This window comes from Dendrobates tinctorius, unplaced genomic scaffold (genome assembly GCF_039654945.1).
Source record: "Dendrobates tinctorius isolate UK_male_01 unplaced genomic scaffold, ASM3965494v1 ptg000196l, whole genome shotgun sequence".
In the NCBI taxonomy this organism is placed as follows: domain Eukaryota; kingdom Metazoa; phylum Chordata; class Amphibia; order Anura; family Dendrobatidae; genus Dendrobates; species Dendrobates tinctorius.
Window position 1 is genome coordinate 2,065,729 of NW_027361863.1, and position 22,626 is coordinate 2,088,354.

At 43.7% G+C, this 22,626-nt stretch overlaps 1 protein-coding gene across 2 annotated transcripts in view; it reads left to right on the forward strand.

The window, feature by feature from the left end:
* ENTPD1 (ectonucleoside triphosphate diphosphohydrolase 1) overlaps positions 1-22,626 on the forward strand; it is a 131,468-nt gene that overhangs the window by 21,075 nt on the left and 87,767 nt on the right. The gene's annotated exons all lie outside the window — the stretch shown is intronic.

A 22,626-nucleotide genomic window follows, 5' to 3' on the forward strand; every position in this document is an offset into this window, starting at 1 on the left:
AATACACCACACAGGAGAGCTGACAGATCCTCTATATACTACACCACACAGGACAGCTGACAGATCCTCTATATACTGCAACACACAGGAGAGCTGACAGATCCTCTATATACTGCACCACACAGGAGAGCTGACAGATCCTCTGTATACTACACCACACCGGAGAGCTGACAGATCCTCTATATACTACACTGCAGAGGAAAGCTGACAGATCCTCTATATACTACACCACACAAGAGAGCTGACAGATCCTCTATACACTACAACACTCAGGAGAGCTGACAGATCCTCTATACACTACACCACACAGGAGAGCTGACAGATCCTCTATACAATACACCACACAGGAGAGCTGACAGATCCTCTATATACTACACCACACAGGACAGCTGACAGATCCTCTATATACTGCACCACACAGGACAGCTGACAGATCCTCTATATACTGCACCACACAGGAGAGCTGACAGATCCTCTATATACTACACCACACAGGAGAGCTGACAGATCCTCTATACACTACACCACACAGGAGAGCTGACAGATCCTCTATATACTACACCACACAGGAGAGCTGACAGATCCTCTATACACTACAACACTCAGGAGAGCTGACAGATCCTCTATATACTACACCACACAGGAGAGCTGACAGATCCTCTATATACTACACAGGAGAGCTGACAGATCCTCTGTACACTACACCACACAGGACAGCTGACAGATCCTCTATATACTGCACCACACAGGAGAGCTGATAGATCCTCTATATACTACACCACACAGGAGAGCTGACAGATCCTCTATACACTACACCACACAGGAGAGCTGACAGATCCTCTATATACTACACCACACAGGAGAGCTGACAGATCCTCTGTACACTACACCACACAGGAGAGCTGACAGATCCTCTATATACTACACCACACAGGAGAGCTGACAGATCCTCTATATACTACACAGGAGAGCTGACAGATCCTCTGTATACTACACCACACAGGAGAGCTGACAGATCCTCTATATACTGCACCACACAGGAGAGCTGACAGATCCTCTATATACTACACCACACAGGAGAGCTGACAGATCCTCTATATACTACACCACACAGGAGAGTTGACAGATCCTCTATACACTACACCACACAGGAGAGCTGACAGATCCTCTATATACTACACCACACAGGAGAGCTGACAGATCCTGTATATACACTACACCACACAGGAGAGCTGTCAGATCCTGTATATACACTACACCACACAGGAGAGCTGACAGATCCTCTGTATACTACGCCACACAGGAGAGCTGACAGATCCTCTATATACTACACCACACAGGAGAGCTGAAAGATCCTGTAAATACACTACACCACACAGGAGAGCTGTCAGATCCTGTATATACACTAAACCACACAGGAGAGCTGACAGATCCTCTATATACTACACCACAGAGGACAGCTGACAGATCCTCTATATACTGCACCACACATGAGAGCTGACAGATCCTCTGTATACTACACCACACCGGAGAGCTGACAGATCCTCTGTATACTACACTGCAGAGGAAAGCTGACAGATCCTCTATACACTACACTACAGAGGAAAGCTGACAGATCCTCTATATACTACACCACACAAGAGAGCTGACAGATCCTCTATATACTGCACCACACAGGAGAGCTGACAGATCCTCTATATACTACATTACACAGGAGAGCTGACAGATCCTCTATATACTACACTACACAGGAGAGCTGACAGATCCTCTGTACACTACACCACACAGGAGAGCTGACAGATCCTCTATGTACTACACCACACAGGAGAGCTGACAGATCCTCTATATACTACACTACACAGGAGAGCTGACAGATCCTCTGTACACTACACCACACAGGAGAGCTGACAGATCATCTATATACTGCACCACACAGGAGAGCTGACAGATCCTCTATATACTACACCACACGGGAGAGCTGACAGATCCTCTATACACTTCACCACACAGGAGAGCTGACAGATCCTCTATATACTGCACCACACAGGAGAGCTGACAGATCCTCTATATACTACACCACACAGGAGAGCTGACAGATCCTGTATATACACTACACCACACAGGAGAGCTGAAAGATCCTCTATATACTACACCACACAGGAGAGCTGAAAGATCCTCTATATACTACACCACACAGGAGAGCTGACAAATCCTCTATATACTGCAACACACAGGAGAGCTGACAGATCCTCTATACACTACACCACACAGGAGAGCTGACAGATCCTCTATATACTACACCACACAGGAGAGCTGACAGATCCTCTATATACTACACCACACAGGAGAGCTGACAAATCCTGTATATACACTACACCACACAGGAGAGCTGACAGATCCTCTATATACTACACCACACAGGAGAGCTGACAGATCCTCTATACACTGCACCACACAGGACAGCTGACAGATCCTCTATATACTGCACCACACAGGAGAGCTAACAGATCCTCTATACACTACACCACACAGGAGAGCTGACAGATCCTCTATACACTACACCACACAGGAGAGTGTTGTGAGTTCATTTTCCCCTTCACCATTGAGGTCTGATGAACTCCCTCTTTTGGTGAAGGAAGGTAGTGAGGCTGATTACAAAGCACCTGAGCAGAATGATGATGACTGGGTGACTGGGATTGCTGACTGGATATAAGGCAGCCGACGCCCTTCTGCCTTGTGGGTGATTACTCTGAGGGATTCTTGGAGACCAGTCTGATTCCTGCTCCTCAAAAGCTAAGTTTTCTGCTCTAATTGTTGCATTTGTGTTTTGGTTTTGTTTTGCCTTGTTTTTCTGGATTTCTGCCTTTCCCTGCTGGGTGAGCTGAATTCCTTTTTGCTCTGTCTTCAGATAATACCTGAGTACTGATATAGTCTTTTTGAAGCCTAGCATCTTCAGGGCTTTTTTCCCTATCAGTCTGTTGGCTCTTGTTTTTGAGAGGGTTTTGGCGGATTGCAGACAGCAGCTTTTCTATTCTGTCCTATTTAGTTAGCTTGGGCCCCATCATTTGCTCAACCTATCTTTCTATCTGTGTGAGTGTTTTTTCATCTTGCTTCAGCGTCATTATATGTTGGGGGCTGCCTATTGCTTTGGGGTCTGCTCTGGGGCTGTTTAGATTTCCCTTTCTGTCTTTAGGCTATGTAGTTCTCCGGCTGTGATCGAGGGGTCTAGGGCACCGTAGGAACCCCCCACGGCTACTGCTAGTTGTTGTTGTTAGGTTCAGGGGTCTGCAATCTGATAGCTGCCAACTTCTCTGGTTTTCTGGACTTAGCTAGTATTTCTGTTTTTACCTCCTACGGTGACTCATTCATAACAGGAGAGCTGACAGATCCTCTATATACTACACCACACAAGAGAGCTGACAGATCCTCTATACACTACACCTCTCAGGAGAGCTGACTGATCCTCTATACACTACACCACACAGGAGAGCTGACAGATCCTCTATACACTACACCACACAGGAGAGCTGACAGATCCTCTATATACTACACTACACAGGAGAGCTGACAGATCCTCTATATACTGCACCACACAGGAGAGCTGACAGATCCTCTATACACTACACCACACAGGAGAGCTGTCAGATCCTCTATATACTACGCCACACAGGAGAGCTGACAGATCCTCTATATACTACACCACACAGGAGAGCTGAAAGATCCTGTAAATACACTACACCACACAGGAGAGCTGTCAGATCCTGTATATACACTACACCACACAGGAGAGCTGACAGATCCTCCATACACTACACCACACAGGAGAGCTGTCAGATCCTCTATATACTACGCCACACAGGAGAGCTGACAGATCCTCTATATACTACACCACACAGGAGAGCTGAAAGATCCTGTAAATACACTACACCACACAGGAGAGCTGTCAGATCCTGTATATACACTACACCACACAGGAGAGCTGACAGATCCTCTATATACTACACCACACAGGACAGCTGACAGATCCTCTATATACTGCACCACACAGGAGAGCTGACAGATCCTCTATATACTGCACCACACAGGAGAGCTGACAGATCCTCTGTATACTACACCACACCGGAGAGCTGACAGATCCTCTATATACTACACTGCAGAGGAAAGCTGACAGATCCTCTATACACTACAGAGGAAAGCTGACAGATCCTCTATATACTACACCACACAAGAGAGCTGACAGATCCTCTATACACTGCACCACACAGGACAGCTGACAGATCCTCTATATACTGCACCACACAGGAGAGCTGACAGATCCTCTATACACTACACCACACAGGAGAGCTGACAGATCCTCTATATACTACACCACACAGGAGAGCTGACAGACCCTCTATACACTACAACACTCAGGAGAGCTGACAGATCCTCTATACACTACACCACACAGGAGAGCTGACAGATCCTCTATACAATACACCACACAGGAGAGCTGACAGATCCTCTATATATTACACTACACAGGAGAGCTGACAGATCCTCTGTACACTACACCACACAGGAGAGCTGACAGATCCTCTATATACTACACCACACAGGAGAGCTGACAGATCCTCTATATACTACACAGGAGAGCTGACAGATCCTCTATATACTGCACCACACAGGAGAGCTGACAGATCCTCTATACACTACACCACACAGGAGAGCTGACAGATCCTCTATATACTACACCACACAGGAGAGCTGACAGATCCTGTATATACACTACACCACACAGGAGAGCTGTCAGATCCTGTATATACACTACACCACACAGGAGAGCTGACAGATCCTCTGTATACTACGCCACACAGGAGAGCTGACAGATCCTCTATATACTACACCACACAGGAGAGCTGAAAGATCCTGTAAATACACTACACCACACAGGAGAGCTGTCAGATCCTGTATATACACTAAACCACACAGGAGAGCTGACAGATCCTCTATATACTACACCACAGAGGACAGCTGACAGATCCTCTATATACTGCAACACACAGGAGAGCTGACAGATCCTCTATATACTGCACCACACAGGAGAGCTGACAGATCCTCTGTATACTACACCACACCGGAGAGCTGACAGATCCTCTATATACTACGCTGCAGAGGAAAGCTGACAGATCCTCTATACACTACACAACTCAGGAGAGCTGACAGATCCTCTATACACTACACCACACAGGAGAGCTGACAGATCCTCTATACAATACACCACACAGGAGAGCTGACAGATCCTCTATATACTACACTACACAGGAGAGCTGACAGATCCTCTGTACACTACACCACACAGGAGAGCTGACAGATCCTCTATGTACTACACCACACAGGAGAGCTGACAGATCCTCTATATACTACGCTGCAGAGGAAAGCTGACAGATCCTCTATACACTACACAACTCAGGAGAGCTGACAGATCCTCTATACACTACACCACACAGGAGAGCTGACAGATCCTCTATACAATACACCACACAGGAGAGCTGACAGATCCTCTATATACTACACTACACAGGAGAGCTGACAGATCCTCTGTACACTACACCACACAGGAGAGCTGACAGATCCTCTATGTACTACACCACACAGGAGAGCTGACAGATCCTCTATATACTACACCACACAGGAGAGCTGACAGATCATCTATATACTACACCACACGGGAGAGCTGTCAGATCCTCTATATACTACACCACACAGGAGAGCTGACAGATCCTCTATACACTTCACCACACAGGAGAGCTGACAGATCCTCTATATACTGCACCACACAGGAGAGCTGACAGATCCTCTATACACTGCACCACACAGGACAGCTGACAGATCCTCTATATACTACACCACACAGGAGAGCTGACAGATCCTCTATACACTGCACCACACAGGACAGCTGACAGATCCTCTATATACTGCACCACACAGGAGAGCTAACAGATCCTCTATACACTACACCACACAGGAGAGCTGACAGATCCTCTATACACCACGCCACACAGGAGAGCTGACAGATCCTCTATACACTACACCACACAGGAGAGTGTTGTGAGTTCATTTTCCCCTTCACCATTGAGGTCTGATGAACTCCCTCTTTTGGTGAAGGAAGGTAGTGAGGCTGATTACAAAGCACCTGAGCAGAATGATGATGACTGGGTGACTGGGATTGCTGACTGGATATAAGGCAGCCGACGCCCTTCTGCCTTGCGAGTGATTACTCTGAGGGATTCTTGGAGACCAGTCTGATTCCTGCTCCTCAAAAGCTAAGTTTTCTGCTCTAATTTTTGCCTTTGTGTTTTGGTTTTGTTAGGTTCAGGGGTCTGCAATCTGATAGCTGCCAACTTCTCTGGTTTTCTGGACTTAGCTAGTATTTCTGTTTTTACCTCCTACGGTGACTCATTCATAACAGGAGAGCTGACAGATCCTCTATATACTACACCACACAAGAGAGCTGACAGATCCTCTATACACTGCACCTCTCAGGAGAGCCGACAGATCCTCTATACACTACACCACACAGGAGAGCTGACAGATCCTCTATACACTACACCACACAGGAGAGCTGACAGATCCTCTATATACTACACTACACAGGAGAGCTGACAGATCCTCTATATACTGCACCACACAGGAGAGCTGACAGATCCTGTATATACACTACACCACACAGGAGAGCTGTCAGATCCTGTATATACACTACACCACACAGGAGAGCTGACAGATCCTCTATATACTACGCCACACAGGAGAGCTGACAGATCCTCTACAGTATATACTACACCACACAGGAGAGCTGAAAGATCCTGTAAATACACTACACCACACAGGAGAGCTGTCAGATCCTGTATATACATTACACCACACAGGAGAGCTGACAGATCCTCTATATCAGGGTTCCCCAACTCCAGTCCTCAAGGCCCACCAACAGATCATGTTTTCAGGATTTCCTAAGTATTGCTCAGGTGATAATTGCTTCACCTGAGCAATACAAAGGAAATCCTGAAAACATGATCTGTTGGTGGGCCTTGAGGCCCGGATTTGGGGAACCCTGCTCTATATAATACACCACACAGGAGAGCCGACTGATCCTCTATATAATACACCACACAGGAGAGCTGACAGATCCTCTATATACTACACCACACAGGAGAGCTGACAGATTCTCTATATACTACACTGCACAGGAGAGCTGACAGATCCTCTATATACTGCACTGCACAGGAGAGCTGACAGATCCTCTACATAATACACCACACGGGAGAGCTGACAGGTCCTCTATATACTACACCACACGGGAGAGCTGACAGATCCTCTATATACTACACCATACAGGAGAGCTGACAGATCCTCTATATACTACACCACACGGGAGAGCTGACAGATCCACTATATACTACACCACACAGGAGAGCTGACAGATCCTCTATATACTACACCACACAGGAGAGCTGACAGATCCTCTATATACCACACCACACGGGAGAGCTGACAGATCCCCTATATTCTTCACCACACGGGAGAGCTGACAGATCCTCTATATACTACACCACACGGGAGAGCTGACAGATCCTCTATATACCACACAACACGGGAGAGCTGACAGATCCCCTATATTCTTCACCACACAGGAGAGCTGACAGATCCTCTATATATTACACCACACGGGAGAGCTGACAGATCCTCTATACACTACACCACACGGGAAAGATGACAGATCCTCTATCTACTATACTACATATGATATTTTTTAAGTGCATTATCTAATTCGCATATCATGTTAGAATGGCTATATAATCCTGATAAAATACTCATATTACTGTGAGATAGCAGGTACGTGGGATAGAGGCAGAGCAAGAGTTAATGGGTTTATTACAGGGAATACTCCACACAGGCAGATAATTTGTTACTAGGGAGTAAAATTGAATGATATATCGAGGTAAGAACAATGGTTCATGAAATGGGTAAACTTATCAGTCTGCTGGTTTCCTGGCCGTGAAGGCTTGAAATCCCATGGTGTCACAGTCTGTGGAACCACCGAAGCGTGACTCAGTTCGTCAGTTGCACCTACCCGGCTCTGTACGAAGCACCAGGTCAGTCTTAGGCCGCGGCAACCAGCGGAACGGTGCAAGGCGGCTTCTCGGTGCCAGGGGTGAGTGGGCACACAGGTACTTGTTGCTCACAGTCAGTGTGCACATAGGCTGGAGAACTATAGTGTGGGCCTGAGCTATCGTGTCGCTCCAAGGAGAGTGAACCAACCTCCTGCTGCGCACTCTGTCTTCCCGCCAAGTCTTCCGTTTTCCCGCGCACCATCCCTTTTATCCCTGACATGCTCCCTACTGTCGAGTGCAAAGGTCTGTCCGGGTCAGAAAGCTTTCCCCCCGGCAACAATGGTGACAGCCCCGACAATTCTGGAACCGGCGCAAGAAAGGTACCACCGGCCCGGTCCATCTTCCTACATTACTATGAGTCTGTTGTAGAATTAAATAGCTCATGAGTCTGAATATACTCAGTCTCTGATCACCCACCTTGATTGTCAGATGCAGCTTATAGGGAGCAGTGTGAGATCTCAGCAGTGAGTAGGGACACTGAGGAGCTGTCGGGCATTCTGCAGTCTACACTCCACATGGGTAGAAAAGAGAACAATGAGGAGCTGTCAATCAAGCTGGGTAGGTGGAAATTCAGCAGCGGCATGGAGGGAGGACTCTGAAGAGCTGTTAATCAGACTAGAGAATGTATTAAACTTTCATAAAGCATTATACAGCCATTCTGATATGGAGTTTCAAAGTAAGTATACCAGCTTTATCAAATCTAAGATTTATTTAGTAATATATGCTGTTTGTATTGTGAAATTGGTGACAGATCCACTTTAATCCCCTTCAGCCTCACAAACTCTCTTTATTTGACTGATTTTTTCACATGTTGGTGATGTGAACTTTGGCAGTCCAAAAAGGAATAAGTAGCTGTGGTTTTCCTGTAATTTGTGGTGACTAACAAATTATAATCCACCACAACAAGGACATCCAATAATTTCAGACACGTGCTAATAAACTTATATATGAACTTCATTGTCTCACTATGGTGGCTCACAAAAGTTTCAAGCTGGGTGTCAGAACCTGACTAAAATGTCATCCTCGAAATGGAAAAATAGGTCTTGCATGTTCTAAAAACAGGTCATCACCGGAGAAGTTTAGTTTGTCATAAAACCAGTCACTCTCTCAGTTCCTCTATACTAATGTTTCCTTTGGTGGAGAGGAACACTGCGTTCAGACCTGATACAATGTGTTATGCCTCCTGGCTATTCTTCATCATAGCATTTTTCCTATTGTAGCCCCTCTGTTTTTCATTTACTTGCGCGGTTTGCATTTTTGTCCTCAGCCATGACCCAACCACTTTTGATCTTTAGATCAGTCTGATGCAATGACGTTCTCTCATAGGATTTCCAGATACAATTTGGAATTTATTTCTCCCAGAGCGATTGTGAACCGTTCAAGGTCTGAGGCATCAGAGAGAACCTTACTCACGTCTCCCACCATGATGCACATCTGGGATGATGTTTGCTAGCTGATACGCAGCGTCTGTACTCTCCTGGCATAGACTTCTACACATTGACCGTAAAGATTAACTTTGTATCCGTTCTCAGAATATTGTCTTGGTCATGCTTTGAACCGTGCAGGTGGTCTCTAGCAAGCATGAACTGTGCTATTGTTCTATGGTAACATTCCATGGATGATTCCGAGGATGTTCACCTTTTAAACACTACGTAATTTCTTTGTTCTGAAATTTTGCACTCTTTAACTAATATTTGTTTTTGTTTTCGGTCACTGCTCATTTTTTTCTGATTTATAGTTAAAGTGGTTGTCCAGCTAAAATAAATGGATGTCAGAAGTATTTAAATTAGTAAGTTTTGCCTCAGGTTGAAAGAGTTGTCTCAAGTATGAAAGCTATCCTCTACCCATTGATAGACTCTTAGAATGGTAGAATGTCAGAGTTGGAAGGGACCTCCAAAGGTCATCGTATCATCGTATCCAACCGCCTGCTCAATACAGGATTCACTTAACCATCTCAGACAGATGTCTCTTCAGACTCTGTTTGAAGACTTCCATTGAAGGAGAACTCATGAACTCTAGTGGCAACCTGTTCCACTCATTGAGTAGGGGATAATGTCCAGATCGCTGGGGGTCCGAGTGCTGGGACCCCCACGGATTAAAAAAAACGAGTCTCTGAAGAGCACTATGTCCATCATGCTCACATTCACAGTATTCTTAATGGAACTGCCAAAGACCTACGCGTAACTATTTTGGCAGTCCCATGATGAATAAATGGAGTGGATGTGCACGTGATCGATCAGCGCTCCATTTACACAGGTGTTCTTGAAATCGATGGGGATACCTGCAGTCAGACCCCCAGCGATCAGGATGTTATTCACTTTCCCATGGATAAAAGAACTTATAAATTTGAGACCACTCCCTTAAGACTCTATAGTTCATGGCTGAAAGATGTCCAAATTTTGGTCACAAGCTGCGGTGTTGGGTGTATGAGAAGCCGTACAGAGGTATATCTGGCTTTTTTCTGCTTATACATCTTGCATCCTTTTTTTGCTGCACTTTGCTTCCATTGCAATCTGTTTTGTCTGACAAAAGATTTGTGTATAGAAATGAGAACATTTTTTGGATTGCATCGGTTCCTTTACCAGACCTTGCTAACAGCAGGATCTAATGGGCTGTAAGTAAATGGAATTAATAAGAATTGCAATGTATTAGACCAGCGATCAAACTAGAAAATGTTCAGGTCCCATAGTGAAACAAAGGAGTAAAAAAAAAAAAAAAAGCAAAACAAAAAATGTAAAAATCCATGAAAAACAGAAATTGCCCTTTCTTGTCTCATAAGCCCTTTACTGATGGAAAAAGGAATTAAAAATAATCAAATATTTACACATATTTGGTATCACTGCATCCGTAATGACCCCCAACTATGAAACTAACATGTCATTTAACCTATTAGGTGGGCATGATTGAAAAACAAAATAATGGAAAAAGTAAAATTGCTGTTTTTTTGGTCCTCTGTCCTCCCCAAAGTGGAATAAAAAGTGATCAAAAAAGTCACATAAATCCAAAAATTCTAACAGCAAAAAATGCAGTTCATCCTGCAATAAAAACAAAACAAGTCCTTGCAGGAAGGAAGCAAGACGAAAAGAGAATAATAGGTGGGTTGGAAGTGAGGAGCCAAAAAGCCTCGGAACGAAATCACTTCTTTCTTTTTCACAGCGTTCTAAGTGATTTTTGAAAGCTGTAAGCTTGCTGGGCAACTTAAGGTGATGAAGGGGTTAAACTTTTTTTTTCTTTTTGCAAGGGGGCGTAGTCTTAAATTCTTATTCATGGGCGGCTTCTTGATGACCACACCCCCTTGTATAACAAGACTAGATTTACTTATAGGGAAAAGGGCGCCATATCTCGGGAACAGAAAGGCACAGGAACAAAAGAAAAACATCGCCGGATTCAGGAGAACAGCGGCGTTTCCACCAAGGAAGAAAATTACATATTTATGGCAAATGACAGATCATCCTTAGCTCGACAGAGTAGCCTTTTATATGCATTGTAAGTCTAGCGGCAGCACACTTGGTAGGTCGCTGTTGCCCTTTACCATATGTGCGGGTCTCAGAAAGTAGTTATAGATGCACCTACTGATTTTGAACAATGTTTTTTTTGCCTCCATATAAAAGTAAAATATGATGTGTATGTGGAAACGAGCGATGGTTTATGTCTATTTTATATGATTTCATTAACTGAAAGTCCATTTCGGCTATTTGCTTTTTAGTACGTTGATAAGATAACCAGTGGATAAATATTAATTTGCTGAATGTGAAGCAGCTGCTACGTATCTGTATTTTCTGGGTATTGCAGCATAGAAAACAATGAGAAAGCAATACATAATTGTGGGGTAATGAGTCATTGAAATTAATATGTTGCTTACCATGTAAAATTCTCATCTTGGTAAAACTGTCCGTAGAGTGGATAGCTAACATTTTAAAAAGAAAATATAATAATAAAATCAGACTTTAGTGTTAAATGTATGAAATCTTTTTAAATGTTGGTCATTTCTAAATTATTTTTAATATTATCTATGTTACAGTTATTGTCATGTTTGTAATATAGCCTCTTATTTCCTGTTCTTCACATGGTCATTAGGAGTAAGAGACTAGGTCAGACCCTACTTATTTATACAGAAGTATTAACTGAGCATGCTCTAATATGAGCAAAGCTCATTCTGAAGGGAGAGGAAGGAGGTGAGCTGTGACCGCCTATTGTGAATGGTGGATCCTGTGTTATCTACTGTATATAGAGGTGTTATCAGTCATTGTACAGGAGGGGAAGGATTTGAGCTGTGATATCATCTATTGTGAATAATGGATCCTGTGTAATCTACTGTATATAGAGGTGTTATCACAGCTCACCTTCCCCTCCTGTACAATGACTGATATCATCTATTGTGAATAATGGATCCTGTGTAATCTACTGTATATAGAGGTGTTATCAGTCATTGTACAGGAGGAAGAGGTGAGCTGTGACATCACCTTTTGTGAATAACGGATCCTGTGTTATGTACTGTATATAAAGGTGTTATCAGACATTGTACAGGAGGAGAAGGTGAACTGTGATATCACCTAATGTGAATGGTAGATTCTGTGTTGTCTTTATATACAGGTGTTACATATCATTAAAATCTTGTCTGTAATGATAAGGAGACTGATGAAAAGGCCTCCTGGGCCTTATAAAATCTTTGAATAGAACGGAGCTGCGTATGTTTGAGCTTCGCTCCATTCGCTGCCTACGATTGTGCTCCATTGCATGTTTTCTTTCCCTCCATAAGGAAAGATGTTTTGTACACTATTTCCCTTGACCGTGTGCAAGAGAATATGTTTCTTCAGTAATCAGTTGGCTGAAGCTTCACAATGGTAGCTAGCTTTCTAGAAATGTCTGAACACCCCTGGTTTAAAAAAGTCTATAAAGTGCATTAACTGGCGGATTTCACAGTGTTTGTCATAGGCAATGCAGAGTATGCAGCCATTATATCTCCATAGAAGAAAATTGCAAAAATACCAGACGCATTGGATAATAACAGATAAGAGTATTGCAACTTGTTCTATTTTAACTAATGTGAATAAAACAGAAAAATCCTCACGCTGTGGCTCTGCTTGCCTTGTCATCACTGTGTTAATTTATTGCAAAAACCTAATTAGGTAAACTATGTCCTAGGGCTCAGTGCTTCATCTTTTGTTCATTTTTGTTTGGTTTTCTGTTGTTAGGAGTGAGTATTTTTCCTTTGGAAAATCATCTGTTCGCCATTATTCAGTCCATGGATCTCATTATAGGATCGTAACTCAATGCCTCATGTAGAAACAATTTCACGGAGACATTTGACGTGATGCATAAATACTTCCGCACATGTGGATTGTGTAATTTTACAATGCATGTGTTACATAATATCTTACTAAGTTTTGGTTCATTAAAAGTGGTTATTCACCCCTAGGGAGGTATTTGGCAAAAGTGTGCCGAATCCTAACAGTGTGGAATGTACACACCATTAAGAATCAACTCTGAATCCTAATCTGGAATGTACACCATTAAGAATTTGCTCCTAATCCTAACATGGAATGTAAACGCCATTAAGTATCAGCTCCCGAGTCCTAACGTTGTGGAATGTACACACCATTAAGAATCAGCTCCAAATCCTAACGGTGTGGAATATACACACCATTAAGAATCAGCTCCGAATCCTAATGGTATGGAATATACACACCATTAAAAATCAGCTCAGAGTCCTAATGGTGTGGAATATACACACCATTAAGAATCAGCTCCGAATCCTAATGGTGTGGAATATACACACCATTAAGAATCAGTTCCAAATCCTAACGGTGTGGAATAGCTACACCATTAAGTATTAGCTCTGAGTCCTAATGGTGTGGAATGTACACACCATTAAAAATCAGCTCAGAGTCCTAACTGTGTGGAATGTACACACCATGAAGAATCAGCTTTGAGTCCTAACAGTGTGGAATGTACACCTAACGATGTGGAATGTACACACCATTAAGTATTAGCTCCGAGTCCTAACGGTGGGGAATGTACACCTAACGATGTGGAATGTACACACCATTAAGAATCAGCTTCGAGTCCTAACGATGTGGAATGTACACACCATTAAGAATCAGCTCTGAATCGTCATAGTGTTTTCATTACACATCGTTGTTACGTCCTCTTCTTTGTTGCCTGTCGTGGCTCCTGCGCAGGCACACTGCTCTGCCCTGTTGAGGGCAGAGCAGAGTTCTGCAGTGCGTAGGGTATATGTATCCTGGGTTCTTTCCTGGTATATACACTACCGTTCCAAATTTTGGGGTCACCCAGACAATTTTGTGTTTTCCATGAAAACTCATACTTTTATTAATCAAATGAGTTGCAAAATGAATTTAAAATCTAGTCCAGACATTGACAAGGTTCGAAAAAAGGTTTTTATTTGAAATAATAATTTTCTCCTTCAAACTTGCTTTCGGCAAAGAATGCTCCCTTTGCAGCAATTCCAGCATTGCATACCTTTGGCATTCTAGCAGTTAATTTTCTGAGTAATCTGGAGAAATGTCACCCCATGCTTCCAGAAGCCCCTCCCACAAGTTGGTTTGGTTTGATGGGCACTTTTTGCGTACCATACGATCAAGCTGCTCCCACAGCAGCTCAATGGGGTTGAGATCTGGTGACTGCTGGCCTCTCCATTATAGAAAGAATACCAGCTGCCTGCTTCTTCCCTATATAGTTCTTGCATAATTTGGAGGTGTGCTTTGGGTCATTGTCCTGTTGTAGGATGAAATTGGCTCCAAACAAGCGCTGTCCACAGGGTATGGCATGGCGTTGCAAAATGAAGTGACAGCCTTCCTAATTCAAAATCCCTTTTACCTTGTACAAATCTCCCACTTTACCAGCACAAAAGCCAGACCATCACATTACCTCCACCATGCTTGACAGATGGCGTCAGGCACCCTTCCAGCATCTTTTCAGTTGTTCTGCATCTCACAAATGTTCTTCGGTGTGATCCAAACACCTCAAACTTGGATTTGTCTGTCCATAACACTTTTTACCAATCTTCCTCTGTCCAATGTCTGTGTTCTTTTGCCCATATTAATCTTGTCCTTTTATTAGCCAGTCTCAGATATGGCTTTTTCTTTGCCACTCTGCCCTGAAGGCCAGCATCCCGGAGTCGCCTCGTCACTGTAGATGTTGACACTGGCATTTTGCATGTACTATTTAATGAAGCTGCCAGTTGAGGACCTGTGAGGCGTCGATTTCTCAAACTACAGACTCCAATGTACTTGTCTTGTTGCTCAGTTGTGTAGCGGGGCCTCCCACTTCTCTTTCTACTCTGGTTAGAGCCTGTTTGTGCTCTCCTCTGAAGGGAGTAGTACACACCGTTGTAGGAAATCTTCAGTTTCTTGGCAACTTCTTGCATGGAATAGCCTTCATTTCTAAGAACAAGAATAGACTGTTGAGCTTCACATGAAAGTTCTTTTTTTCTGGCCATTTTGAGAGTTTAATGGAACCAACAAATGTAATGCTTCAGATTCTCAACTAGCTCAAAGGAAGGTCAGGTTTATAGCTTCTCTAATCAGCCGAACTGTTTTCAGCTGTACTAACATACTTGCACAAGGGTTTTCAAGGGTATTCTAACTATCCATTAGCCTTCTTACACAGTTAGCAAACACAAACTACCATAAGAACACGGGAGTGATGATTGTTGGAAATGGGCCTCTGTACACCTATCAAGATATTGCATTACAAATCAGACGTTTGCAGCTAGAATAGTCATTTACCCCATTAACAATGTATAGAGTGTATTTCTGAATCATTTAATGTTAGCTTCATTGGAAAAAACTGTGCTTTTCTTTCAAAAATAAGGAAATTTCTAAGTGACCCTAAACTTTTGAACGGTAGTGTATGTACCCTTTCTACCCCTGTTCTCTAATGCATAAAACCCCCAAAACATTCTACTAACCTTCCCCCACTCCCCATGTCACATGCGTCCTCTTCTGTAGCAGGCGCATAGGCCTGCAGTTGACATCGGTGTGTCTGCTGTGGTGATTTATGACGTGACTGCCATGCGCCGGCTGCCGACATCAGTTGCTGGCTTCTGATTGGCTGGCGGCGTGTATTGCAGCACAAGGACCCGGAGGGTCTCTACACCGCAATACATTTCAGCTGAATGTGCATCCTTAGACACTAGTGGCATCGGCGGACCCCCCCTCCCACACCGGCACAGTCATGCTCTCTGCGATCGGTACGCCCCTGGTAAGGCTTGTTTGTCGAGATCTGATGTGCCAGTCATGAGAAATCTCGTGTAGAAGTAATATGTAAATCAGGCAGGAATAGCTTTGGGGGTGTGTCAGTGCACTTTTACTATTTCTTGCAGGAGCACTGACACCCCCCCAATGCTACTCCTGCCTGATTTGCATATAGATTTATCATGACTTGCACATCAGAGCTCTATAAAAAAATGGTATCATTTTAATTTAGGAGTAAGCAACTATACAGCCGTACCACTACATCCATATGTAAAAATGTGCTGACAGGTTCCCTTGAAATTCTTTTCCTGTATAGAGGGCGGTATTATACTGATGCCAAAAGTGTCACGTCTCCCTGAAGTTAATTATGAAAAGCAGGCAAGTATGATGTAGCGGTGACAGACCGCGGTGTCTGCCCAGTTCTGTTCTGTGACCTTCACTCAATGTCATGAGCACATTATATAGAAATGTCCATTGACGGTTTACAATCCCTATAAACACTGAGTCTGTTACATCTCGGACAGATCTTCTCCGTCAGCCGCCGGCTCTGATCTGATTTACATTTCTACTTGTCAAAGTGAGAATAGTTTTCACTGTCTGCGTATTTCACCCTCTCACCAGACACATCTGATCGCTCTGATATAATATGTGACAACACACTGTATATTTATACGCAGATACATAGTAGTAGTAGTAGTTATAGATTTAACATTAGAAGCAATAAATAAAAGTTACAGCCTTAGATGTATATTCCCGCCTCCAAGATCCTATCCCAATGTGTAGTAAGTGTAATAATAATAATATAAGCAAATACCTTCAATTAGAAATATAGTATAGTTCTGCTGATTTGCTATGCTGCTTAGCCCATTTTCAGGGCGTTGCAGGAGCTTAGGTATCCATGGTTATGACCACTCGTATAGTAGCAAATCAGAAGAACTAGGCTACATTTCTAATTGGAGGTGTTTACTAATTTTATTATTACATCTACTACATATTGGGATAGGATCTTGAAGATGGGAATACCCCTTTAACTCCCTAAAATAAGCAAAAATTGCTTTTGTTGTATACCCCCCAGTCTCATATATCTAGAAACTGTCTTTATTCTCATACTGTGTCAGTTACCATTTATGAGTAGGCAGATCTGATCTTCATCAGTCTTCTGCCAGCTCTATAGGTGCTGGAACTATCTTTCCTCCTACATCCCTGTATACATTGCTCTTGATAATGACAAATGGCTTGAATGCCCTTTATCATGTAGAGAGACCAAAGCCGCCCAATCTGTCACTTAGTCTTAATCTCCCCCTATCTTCAGCACCGGGTCCTTTCATACGCTGAGACTTGCCCATTCCCACAATTTGGAATAGCATAGCACGTAAACACAGTGGCTTCATTCTACTGCTCATTCTTCCCGCTTTTTGCAGGATTGCCCTGTGAAAAGGACAGGACAAATGTACAGTGGGGAAAAAAAAGTATTTAGTCAGCCACCAATTGTGCAAGTTCTCTCACTTAATAAGATGAGAGAGGCCTGTAATTGACATCATAGGTAGACCTCAACTATGAGAGTCAAAATGAGAAAACAAATCCAGAAAATCACCTTGTCTGATTTGGAAAGATTTATTTTGCAAATTATGGTGGAAAATAAGTATTTGGTCATTAACAAAAGTTCATCTTAATATTTTGACTCTCATTGTCGTGGTCGACCTATGATATCAATTACAACCCTCTATCATCTTGTTAAGTGGGAGAACTAGCACAATTGGTGGCTGACTAAATACTTTTTTTCCCCACTGTAAGGCTGTGTGCCCACGTTGCGTTTTTAAGCGTTTTTGACGCTTTTTTCCCGTAGCGGAAACACTTAAAAAATGCTATCAAAACACATCCCCATGCAATCCTATGGGATTCCACAGTTGCTGTGTCAATGCTGTGGATTTTACCGCTGCGGAATCGCATAGCGGTAAAATCCGCAGCATGTTCATTATTTCTGCGGAATCGCCATAGGATTGCATTGAAACGCTCACTTTACGCATGTGGCTATGCCCACTATGTGTAAAGTCAGCGCTTCATGTGCGGAGGGTACCCAGGGTCTGGAGGAGAGAAGACTCTCCTCCAGGCCCTGGGTACCATATCCCTGTAAAAAATAGAATTAAAATAAAAAATAGGGATATACTTACTGTACCTTCTGATGGCCCCCGGAGTCCTTCCCGCCTGTCCACCACGCTGCCTGCATCTTCCGTTCCCAGGGATGCATTGCGTGAATCACCTGAGATGACGTCAAGGTCGCATGACCGCTACGTCATCTGAGGTGATTCTCGCAAAGCATCCCTGGGAACGGAGCTTGCCGGCAGCTGAGGGCTGGGGGCCGACAGAAGGTGAGTATATCCCGATTTTTTTTTTTTTTTTTTTTTTAACATTCTTTCTTTTACTATTGATGCTGCATAGGCAGCATCACTAGTACAAAGATGCTTGACAAGTGTGACCAACCTGTCAATCACTTTCCAAGCGATGCTTCAAATCACTTGGAAAGCACAAGCATTCCGCAAGCTAAAAACGCTTGTGTTTTGCGGGAAAACGCATGTGAATTTCGTATGCGTTTTACCTGCGGCAGGGACTAGCGGAAATGTTGGGACTTTCTGCAGCATTTCTGCAACGTGGGCAAATAGCCTAAATGTGACTATAGATAGGCATTTGTGGGTGGATTACAGTTGTGGCCAAAAGTATTGACACACCTGCAATTCTGTCAGATAATACTCAGTTTCTTCCTGAAAATGATTGCAAACACAAATTCTTTGGTATTATTATCTTCATTTAATTTGTCTTAAATGAAAAAACACAAAAGAGAATTAAGCAAAAAGGAAAACATTGATCATTTCACACAAAACTCCAAAAATGGGCCAGACAAAAGTATTGGCACCCTCAGCCTAATACTTGGTTGCACAACCTTTAGCCAAAATAACTGCGACCAACCGCTTCCGGTAACCATCAATGAGTTTCTTACAATGCTCTGCTGGAATTTTAGACCATTCTTCTTTGGCAAACTGCTCCATGTCCCTGATATTTGAAGGGTGCCTTCTCCAAACTGCCATTTTTAGATCTCTCCACAGGTGTTCTATGGGATTCAGGTCTGGACTCATTGCTGGCCACCTTAGAAGTCTCCAGTGCTTTCTCTCAAACCATTTTCTAGTGCTTTTTGAAGTGTGTTTTGGGTCATTGTCCTGCTGGAAGACCCATGACCTCTGAGGGAGACCCAGCTTTCTCACACTGGGCCCTACATTATGCTGCAAACTTTGTTGGTAGTCTTCAGACTTCATAATGCCATGCACACGTTCAAGCAGTCCAGTGCCAGAGGCAGCAAAGCAACCCCAAAACATCAGGGAACCTCCGCCATGTTTGACTGTAGGGACCGTGTTTTTTCTTTGAATGCCTCTTTTTTTCTCCTGTAAACTCTATGTTGATGCCTTTGCCCAAAAAGCTCTACTTTTGTCTCATCTGACCAGAGAACATTCTTCCCAAACGTTTTAGGCTTTTTCAGGTGAGTTTTGGCAAACTCCAGCCTGGCTTTTTTATGTCTCGGGGTAAGAAGTGGGGTCTTCCTGGGTCTCCTACCATACAGTCCCTTTTCATTCAGACGCCGACGGATAGTACGGGTTGACACTGTTGTACCCTCGGACTGCAGGGCAGCTTGAACTTGTTTGGATGTTAGTCGAAGTTCTTTATCCAACATCCGCACAATCTTGCGTTGAAATCTCTTGTCAATTTTTCTTTTCCGTCCACATCTAGGGAGGTCAGCCACAGTGCCATGGGCTTTAAACTTCTTGACACTGCGCACGGTAGACACAGGAACATTCAGATCTTTGGAGATGGACTTGTAGCCTTGAGATTGCTCATGCTTCCTCACAATTTGGTTTCTCAAGTCCTCAGACAGTTCTTTGGTCTTCTTTCTTTTCTCCATGCTCAATGTGGTACACACAAGGACACAGGACAGAGGTTGAGTCAACTTTAATCCATGTCAACTGGCTGCAAGTGTGATTTAGTTATTGCCAACACCTGTTAGGTGCCACAGGTAAGTTACAGGTGCTGTTAATTACACAAATTAGAGAAGCATCACATGATTTTTCGAAGAGTGCCAATACTTTTGTCCACCCTCTTTTTTATGTTTGGTGTGGAATTATATCCAATTTGGCTTTAGGACAATTCTTTTTGTGTTTTTTCATTTAAGACAAATTAAATGAAGATAATAATACCAAAGAATTTGTGTTTGCAATCATTTTCAGGAACAAACTGAGTGTTATCTCACAAAATTGTAGGGGTATCAATACTTTTGGCCACAACTCTATATGTATTGTTGTTACCTGTGCTTAAAATATCTCACAAATGTGAATTAAAATGTTTGGGGTGTGCTTCACTAATGTAATGCATACCAGCCTGAGCCACGTGTTCCGAACTCATTGGTATAGACCACTGATAGTGAACCTGTGGCACGTGTGCCAGAGAGTGCACACAGAGCCCTCTCAGCTGGCACGCGGCATCACCTCATCCTTCTTGCGGAGCTGCAAGCTTCCTGCCTCACACATTGAGCGGCGCGGCTGGATGACATCATCATTCAGCTCCGCGGCCACTGTGTCAGTGAGAGGAAGGAAGCTGCCAACGCGCCGAGAGGTGAGTGTGGCCGCTGTTCCAGTGAAGCTGCTGTGGTGTGTGTGTCTATGATGGGGAGAGGGTCAATAAAGGGATTGATGAGGAGAGGGCCAGCGATGGGGAGAGGGCCAATGATGCAAGTGATGGGGAGAAGGCCAATGATGGGAGTGATGGGGAGAGGGCCAATGATGGGAGTGAGCGAGAGAGGGCAACGATGGTGGTGGGGGAGAGGGCAATGATGGGGTGATGGGAAGGAGAAAATGATGGAGGTGGTGGAATGGGCAATTTCTACATTTCTACATGAAGGGGATCATGATGGGACGTATTTCTACATGAAGGGGATCATGATGGGTATATGTCTGCATGAAGGGGGTCATGATGGGGCATATTTCTACATGAAGGGGATCATGATGGGGCATATTTCTACATGAAGGGGATAATGATGGGACGTATTATTACAAGAAGGGGATCATGATGGGCCATTTGGCACGTGTTGGCACTTCGTCTTAAATAATTGGGTTTTAGGTTGCGGTTTGGGCACGCGGTCTCAGAAAGGTTCGCCATCACTGGTATAGACTGTACTTGCTGATTACTTTAGTACTTTCAAAATTTGTCAGTACTTTTTTGCTCATATAGATTGACATGCAGATGTGAGCACTGCGCAGATGAATGCAATACAACCCTGTTCAGTTAAGGCTAGGTTCACAATTGTGTTCAGGAGGGCTGCGGATGGCTGCCTACTTCCTCCTTTCTTCCTCCTGGAAGCTCCGCCTACTTCTGTATGCATCCTGTGTTTCCCTGCGTACCTACCTTTAACATTGGGTACGCAGGGACATGTGTTGTATGGAGATGCGTCCGCATGCGGCAATTTGACATGTGCGGCGACCGTACGAAAACGCAAAATTTTCACTTCACTTTCTCTGGCATCTGTGATGTTTTTATTCATTCTCCAAGTGAATAAAATGTAAACTTTGGCTAATGGTCTGATTTACAGGAATAAGCTGAATCAGCGACAGGTAGGGCAGGGTTAAGTCTTAGCTCTTCAGGATTTGATTTAGATGCACCTCACTAGCTTTTTATTAGAACCAGGGCCTGTGTTCATTAGGTGTGTCAGCCTGCTGAGTGAAGCATAGTCGAGTGTGCTGAAGCTGGTGAGTGACCAGCCAAAATGTGAGCTCTAGCTGGGAGAGATTCTCTATCTGAATGGAGACTGCATGGGTCAGCTAGGAAAGCTGGGCAGTCTGTGTGTTGGAGCTACAGAATAATGTGTGGAAGCTGCAGCCTGTTCAGTGTGAACTGTGCTCGGCGTTGAATACTTCTGTTTGGCGCTTGAAGCTTTTCCATGTATGAAGTGTTCCTCTTGGAGAAAGGATTGTAATCTGTATAGGTGAGCCCGCACTGACATATGTGCCCTGCTAAGTCAACTGTTTACTTGCTGTGATACCTTTGAGACCGAAAGAGGCTGTTTTTGGTTTTGAATCCCTTCAAGTTTTCTGAAAGCAATAAAACTGCACCTGTTTGGACCAAACTGCATTGCCTGTGTGAACAACAGCGCTACCTAATTCCTACCTGAGCGAGTGAATCCTGCAAAGCCTATTTGCACATAGTTTGCATGTTCTCCC